This window comes from Spermophilus citellus (genome assembly GCF_964194105.1).
Source record: "Spermophilus citellus genome assembly, chromosome: 14".
Lineage (NCBI taxonomy): Eukaryota > Metazoa > Chordata > Mammalia > Rodentia > Sciuridae > Spermophilus > Spermophilus citellus.
In genome coordinates, this window is record NC_138194.1 from 104,896,558 (window position 1) to 104,905,142 (window position 8,585).

Below are 8,585 nucleotides of genomic sequence, written 5' to 3' on the forward strand. Positions count from 1 at the left end.
GCGGGGAAGCCCCACAGACTCAGAAGTGAGGTTGGCTCACCCCGCCTGTACTAAAGGGAACCCGGAGGAAGGCCACTGAAGGTGCCTGATAATACACCAGCACACCAACAGGTTGGAATTTAGTTCATGACTACAAATCTCTCACCGGCCCCCAATCTCCTGCTTCCCTTTCAGTGCACAAGCCTACCTTCCAAGATGCCAATTTTCTCTTTTCTCCAAACATGCCCCTCCTCTTTCCACTGTAAGCTCGTCTGCAACAGTGGAGCCAGGAGGAGAACACCCCCTTAAGTGTATCCCCTCTCCAGGAGGAGACCCTCACCACACCCTGTGGAATTCTCATCTGAAATCTCCCTGCACCGCAACACCCTGCTGCCTCCCCACAGATCCTCCCTCTCACACCTGCAGGATCCTAGTTCTTCTTCTCCTTCTCTTTCTGGAAACAGTGTTGGCCCACTTTTATATTTAAACCCCCAGCAAACTCTGCTGACCAGCACCGCTCCCTCTGCGCCCCTCCCACCCAGCTCTAGAGTTCTGATGAGAACCCTATGGCCTGCCCTGAGCATCCACCCTAACCCTAACTGTCAGCAGGCTGGAGAGTCAAACCCTGTACCTCCCAAAGAAACTGGAGCAGCACGGGAGATGGCCTCCAGGCTCTGGGAGTGTCCTGCACAATGTGATTGATGGCAGGTCCTTGAGCCACGGTGTTAGCCTGGCAGTGTTAGACTGAAGCCAGCCCCTCAGAAGTGCAAGTTCCGAAGTAGTCAGCTGTGCCTAAGTGATGGAACCCAGCGAGATCCTAGAGGAGGCTGGTGGCACTCATATGTGCCATCACACACCTCCACTGGAGGAGGTGCCTGTTGTCCAGTGACCACTAGAAAAGGACAACTGGACACACACCTGGCCTCCCCCCTGAGCTCTGTCCCACCAGTCCTTTGCCACTGTGGTTTTCATAGGTAGCCTTTGCTGTAATACATTGCATCTGTGATTATAAAAACTTTCAAACTCCTGGGAGTCCTTCTAGTGAATTACTGGACCATGGAGGGTGGTGCTGGGGCCATCCCAGTGGTCCATTTCTTACATGCTATGAGGCCCAAGTCCTAATCATGAAGGCCCCCACAGTTGACCCTGATCCCTGGTCTCATTTCTCCTGCCCTCTCTGGCTGAGCCCACTCCAGGCCCTCTGGCCCCACATAGGTTATTGACACAACAGGCCAGTCTGTCCAGGGTTGTTGCCCTGGTTATGCCCTCTGCCTGAAATCCTCCTCCCAGAGATCCTCCAAGTCCACTTCTTCAGGTCTTGACTCAAATGCCACCTTTCAGACAGGCCTATGCTGATCACCCAGCCCAGCATCACATCCCCACCCTGTACCTGCTTTGCTGGGCCCTTCCCATGGTGCTCAGCTTGGAGTGCCTGTGTTTTGTCAACTCTGCTTCATTCTCTGGGTCCCTGCTGGGACACAGTCTCCAGGAGGGCAGGGTGTCTATTCTTTCTGTTGTGATAAGGATATTGCTTTAGTGCACAGTGGGCTCTGGCAAGTGGGTCCCCTAGATGTGTGGGTGGGCAGGGGTGCAGGGTTAGGTTGGTGGTCCAAGGGAGCTCCCTAGGGGGCAACAGTGAGCCGGATCTCAATGAATTTCCTTCCATTTCTCTGCCCCATAACCAGATGCAGGTGTTCTATGTGCGTCCTAACCCTGGTACCTGGAAACAAGTCCTCCTCTGGGAGAAGGGTCTGGGTGGATGATAGTAAGTTTAGAATCTTGAGATGAGGTCCTTCTAGACCTAGGGAGATCCTGGCTCTAGTGTGTGGCATCCTTACAAGGGAAAGGAAGGGTGGGCCCAGGCAGAGGTACCGGGGGGAGACGGCCAGGCAAGGAGGAGCAGAGAAAGGGGTTTGGGTCAGGCCAAGGCCAAGGATTGCCTGGATTGTCAGAGCTTCAAGTTTGGAGGGGGTCTGGAGCCAACCCATCCTCACAGCCTCCAGAAGGGACCAGCCCTGCTGCCACCTGGGGTGTGGTATCCCCTCCAGAGCTGGGAGAAAAGAAGTCTGCATTGTTTCAAGCTGCCATTTGTAATGCTTTGCTATGACAGCCCTAGATGATAAAGCTCCAATTGTGCCCTCTGCGGGAAGAACAATAACACTGTACAATCTGTGTGCAGGGATGAACCACACCCACGCTTCTCAACCATTTGTCCTTGTGACCCCACAGTGGTCCTGTGCCACCAGCTCATAGAGGTGTGGTGAAGTATGTCCTTGCTGACCTTCCTCAGTGCTCCAGATCTGGACCACTCTCCTGCCCTACCTCCACTTCTATTCTCTGCTTACCTCCTCCTCTTCCTCCATCCTGCAGATCTGGTGGCCCCTTTGGGGTTTTCCCCTCCTGTAGGGCATGGAAAAGACCTGCTCTCTGCACTCCTGCTTCTCTCTTTCCCTCTGCAGGTGCAAGGTTCCCTAACTCTCTGGGCTTGAGCAGGTCTCCTAGATGCCAGGAATCCCAGAGTGGGAGAAAGCAGTGGTCAGTGGATCATCAGGAGGCTCCTCCTTCTGTCTGCCCTGTGGCCTGACCTCTAGGTTCCACACCCATGCACAGTCCCTGCTTAGGAGTGCAGACTGGACTTGGATACAGGGACATAGAACCTACCGATTTCTCACAATAATATTCCAAAGATCAGGAACATATATTTTTTAGTAACTGTTAAGGGCTGAATTCTATCCCTTGAAAATTCAAGTATTTGCTACTTTTAAAGAAATAAAAGGAAAAATCATGCTTAAGTCAATGGCTGCAGCAATTCCTGGGCCAGGCGTGGACCAGATGCCAAGCATGCCCTGCCTGTGTCTCAGCTCCCACCTAGCTATCAGGCATGGCTCTCAGGGCCCACAATGTCTGTTTATACCACAGGGCAGATCATGCTTCTGGAGGAGTATAAGAAAACAAATATCTGTGAAAGGCATAATTACTCTCTGGACCAGACCCCCGACCCACTTCTCCAGAGAGTATAGAGCCACCTTGTGGGACTCTCTGGAAAGGCCCGTAGGAGCATGTGGCATGTTCTGAGACCACCCGTGGAATAAAGAAGAACAGACCCCACAGGATCTGAGAGCAGGGTGTTGGGTGAGGACAGCCGTGAGCCAGAGCCTGAGAGGTTGTTCTGTGTCCCCTGCAAGCAGACCCAGGTGGTCTCACTGCCCCCCATATCTCCATCAGCCCCCTTCTTCACTCTCTTCTTTCTGTACCTTGTGATAATTGTGGCACATAAGAAAAGAAAGACTTCTGTGACTTTCTGTAGCTTTACCCGCAGGCCTCCCTATAGACTAGTGGGGACAGAAGCCAGCTGTGGCCCAGGTCCTCTCAGGCCCCTGTTGGTGATGCTTGCTGTCTCCAGGTTGGGGTCAGGCCTCTCAGGTGCTCTGTATTCGCAGCTTCCCTTTCCAGGATCTGGGTCTGGAGGTGTGGGGAGGGAGGCCCCGCCCTTGGGTGCCTGGGAGCCTCCTCCATCTCATTTCCAGCTGCGGTGGGGAGCCCCACTCTCTGTCAGCCCACCTCTTGCTCCTCCAAGGCAACTTGACTTCTGACTGCCTTTAATACCTTCTCTTGGCCCCTGGGAGTCTGTGGTTTCACTGTGACATGGCTAGGGATTGGGGACTCAAACATGGACATTAATGTTTTTGATCGGGTCTGGCAAAATTCCATGCCACTGTCCTTCCCAGTGACTTCTCTGTGCACTTCCTAGCTCCCTTCCTTCAAGGAGTCTGTCTTGCTGATTGCTGGCCTCTGGCCTTCCTCCTGCCCTGTCTCCCGGGACCCTGCTCTCCACGGCACCACCTGCACTGCCTGTGTTTACCCACTGGCCCAGCGGCTTTTCTGACTTGCTGGTCAGACCTGCCTACTGAGTTCCTAAGCCTGGCTGTGCTGTCTGCAGGTCTAGGATCTCTCCTGGTGTGGGTTTCAGCTCCCTGGCAACATTTCAGAACTACTTGGCCTGGTGGCCACAGCGATCAGGGTGGCTGTGGGTCTGCCTTACAGCTTGCTAATCGGTTCTGGTGGTTCTTCTGTGGAGCTGTCTCGGGTGTGCCCTGGTTTCTCTGATTATGTGCAGGGTAGTACTTAATTTTGTTTGTTTTTTTGTTTTGAGGTGGGGGATCTCACAGTGCTCCCTAGTCTGGCTTTGAACTTGGGGGCTCAAGCACCTCCCATCTCAGCCTCCTCACTAGCTAGGTACTACCACTGCGCCAGCTGGCTCTACTCTGTGAAGTATTCATAGGAATGAACTGTAGGTGCCACGTGGAGCATCTTCTTTCAGAGCATCTTGTCCACTTGTGACGTCGTCAGTGTCACCTGGTGAAGACTTCAGGCCACACAGACCCCCCGAGCAGGTGCATGTCTGGGTGAGGGTTGCTTTACTCCCTGGGTGAAGCCCTTGGGATCTTTTTTAAAGTGGCCTTTGGGGGATCCCAGGTGGTCTGACATCCCTTAAGCCCTTGCTTCCTCGTGGTCCAGAGTGAAGCGCTGTGTCCACTGGCCATGGTGGCCAAAGTTACCCCAGGTGTGGACTGCCTATGGCTCAGGGAGCTTCCTGCCGACCAAATCCTCTGCCCTGGTGTGGCCTGCCGCCCATGTGTGGGAAGCAGGTTCACTCAGCCAGCTTCTGCGTGACCTGGGGACTCTAGGGGCTCAGCATGGCGGGAAGACATGCTCCCTCTGATCCTGTTGGCACCATGCTGCCCTGCCCTCGGAGTCCCCACCTGTTAGGGGGCTTATGAAACCACCCCTTGTGTCCCTGGAGCAGGGGATGAAAAGGCAAACCAGGTTTCAGACCCCCCCAGACTCTATCCCCAGAAGAAAAGCAGTAGATACTGAAGGCTTAGAGGGCTAGAGCAGAAGCCACACTGACCTGCAGCGGGGCCTGGGGCTCTCACAGTCCCCCAGGTCAGCTGCCTGGCCACGACATCTGCTCTAGACCTAAACCTCTCCCAGTGGGCTGGTGTGTTTTTTTTTTTGGGGGGGGGTTCTTTCTACAGCTATGATGATTCACTTCGAGCTAGAAGGATGCCTTGGCCTGCCTGGATGGGGTGGTCTTGCATTCAAATAGGAAGAAAAAAGCCATGTGGATGTTAAAAGTAACAACAAACAACATCCAGCTGCTCCCAGGTACCAGGGATATTTCTGGAATACTTCCAAAGTGCTTTACATGCATAATTTCGTCTGTACTAACAACACTTACAAGACAAGTGCCCCTGTTGTGCCATTTGACATAAAAGGAAACTGAGACATCAACAAATCATGTGACTAACCAGAGTGTGGCCCTCAAGGGGTGGAGTCAGGTCTGGATACAGCAGTGTGGTCCTGCGGCCTCGACCTTCCCCTTTACCCAGGACGCCTTTGGATGTGGAGTTCAGGATGGAAATTTTGTCAAGGGATCCCAGAGGTCTCAGATCCATTCTGGCTTGATCAGTAAGTGTGGGGACTAAAGGGTGCACATGAGTGTGGCCTGGTGTCCTTCCCTGCCGTGCTGGCCGCACATGCTCACTGAGGTATGGCTGCTTCCTGCCTGGCCTGCTATGCCTTTCAGCTCTCCAACCCCATGTCTGGTGTTCTCCATCCCCCTTCAGATGAACACAAGGACCTGACCACCATCCCACTCCTGGTCCAGCAGCCCAGGAAACATCACCCATTTGCCATTCAGAAGTCGTCCACACAGCCAGCAGAGGGGGCCATGGCACACAGCACCCCAGGTCATCCCACGGTGACCAAGTGTCAGAAAAACATCTCCCCTGTCCTGCTTTCACAGTCTGGGTGCCACGGGCATCCTCATGACGCACACAAACTGCTGTGTGAAGATGCAGCTTGGCATCCCAGTCCCATCCTGGGGAACCTGAGCCCATCAACCTCCCCCAACTCAGAACAGGCATAGCAAGTCTCTCTGGAAGAATGCGGACAGCTACTCTGAACTGGAAAGCCCACAGTCGCCACTGTGGGACTGGGATATTTAAACTTAAAGAATGACTGGATCGACGAGCCTGTTGGCTTACCCTTCATCTGCTATCTATGGCTTTGATCCAAAGACAGGGCAGTCTCCACACAGAGAGCAAGGAGAGCCAGCATCCTGAGAGACTTACTCTTTTGCTTTGCATGCTAGAGTTGTGGGTTGTTATGGTTGGGGCCTAAAAATGTCCCTCACAGGACTTATATGTTAGATGCAGGAACATTCAGAAGGGACAGGATTAGATAACGGAGGCTGTAACCTCGTCAGTGGATTCATCCACTGGATGGATGATCTCTGTGGGTGATTGGATGGTACTGTAGGGCAGGGTTGAAGGAAGTCACTGGGGGATGTGCCCTTGGGGACGGTATCTGGTTCCAGATCCTCATTTGCTCTCTCTCTGGCTCCACAAGCTGAGAAACTGTCCTCCATGATGTCCTTCTGCCACGATGTCTGCCTCACCTCAGGCTCAGAGCAACAGAGTTGGCCAACCATGGACTGAGGCCACCGAAACCACGAGCCCAAAATGTTCCCTTCTCTAAGTTTTTCTTGTCCTGTATTTCGGTTACAGCAATGAAACCCTGGGGTGTCAGTGCAAGTGGCATTATGGGCACCCAAAAGCCTTGAATGCTCCAGCTTTGTGGACAGGAGCCCAGCACAGCCCTGGGGGCCACAGCATGTGTTTGCAGAGCCTTTTCCTCTTCCCCTTCTTTTTTTCTGGCCTCTTTGTCCTGAACAGGACCCTGGTTGTTTGGAACTGCCTTCCAGAGCAGGGAATGAAAACACGGAGAGGCCCTGGCTTTCTGACTGGAGAGCCAGCTCGTGAGGGAAGGGCAAGGCCGACCGCTGGAGGAGGGGCCTGTGCTCAGCACACAGACCCCACCCAAACCTGGGGCTCACTCCTAAGCTGAGCAAACCCCACATATCACAGCAAAAGCTTTGAAGACAGGACTGGCATTGAGCTGAGACCACCAACAACAGAAGGTGGACAAGACTTGCAGTTTGAACCTGACCATGACAACCAAAACAGAAAGCTCATGTTCTTAGGAGGATTTTAAGAGCCCACATCAGATTATGAATCATAACAAATCAAGATGATCAATCAAAAAGGACTCAGCAGGGGCTGGAGATGTGGCTCAGCGGTAGCGCGCTCGCCTGGCATGCGTGCAGCCCGGGTTCGATCCTCAGCACCACATACAAACAAAGATGTTGTGTCCGCCGATAACTAAAAAATAAAATATTAAAAAAAAAAAAGGACTCAGCATCCCAAGGTCTGAAAAAATAGGCAAATCTCTAGAGCAAAGTCCATCAACAATCACCAGAATCACCATGGCCCATACATTGGAAAACACATCACACATTCTCACCATGCTCCAGAAGAGAAAGAAAACACTCTAGAAATGAGTGAGAAGGCAGACGACTCAGCAGAGAAATAGAAAATATGAAGAAACCATATGAAAATGTTTGGAGTGAAAAACATAGTGCTTAAAATAGAAAATTCACCACTCAGTCCAACAAGAAGATGGCATTCACAGAGGACAGACTCAGCAAACTAGAAATAGGATATGAAAAATTATCCAACCCAAGACATGTCACAGAAAAAAATTTGAAAAAAAAGATACAGTGACCTTGTCTCTGATGTTGTGAGACATCAAGACAACTAACATCTGTGTATTTGAAGTTCTAGAAGAAGAAAAGATATGACTAGGGAAAAGGTTTTGAAGAAATATGGCTGAAAACTTTCTAAATTTGGTGAAGGATACAAATTCCATGCAATCAAGAACTTGAGCAAATTCCAGATGGGAAAAGCACAAGGAAACCACATGTAGAAACCTGCCAGACGGTGTGCTCCTGTCCTCTGCAGGAGAAGAGGCAGCACAGGCTCTCCTGTTCCATGTGCTGAGTGCAGGGGAGACTGAGGTCGACCCTCTCCACCCCTGGCTCCCACAGTTGTGGCTCTTTTTAGAACAACTGGATCTGCATGTGATTCCAAGAGCACCATCCAATAGCAGCTGGTGACCACCATGCAACAGTGCTACACACTAGCCTGGATTTGAGATTGCTTATTTTATTATTTAATCTCTATATTACAGGCATAAAGTTCTATGGATGAACCTTCAAAATTCTGAAATGAAAACAAGAGTTCTTGAGGCTGGGGTTGTGACTCAGCAGTAGAACGCTTCCTTGCATGTGTGAGGAACTGGGTCCGAACCTCAGCGCCATATACAAATAAATAAACAAAATAGTGTCCAACTACAACTAGAAAACATTAAGGAGGAAAAAAAAGAGTTCGTGCTCTCAACCTCTCACTATATGGTGTCCTATGCCATCTCACCACTCCACCAGTAATAAGGATGCAGCCTCTCAACCTTGACCTTCAGAAATATGAGCTGAAATAAACTTCTGTTATTTAACAATAGTAAAAAAACAAACAAACATGAAAATTCTCCATACATAAACATTCCCTTGCAAATTATACTTCTGGGAATGCTCCAGATCCAAGCAGGTCACTAGTTGTACTTTGATGGAACCAGCAAGCTGGGCTGAGAGATCAAAGTAAGTTGGCACCCACGGTCTACCACAGTGAGATGGAAAGACAACGCAC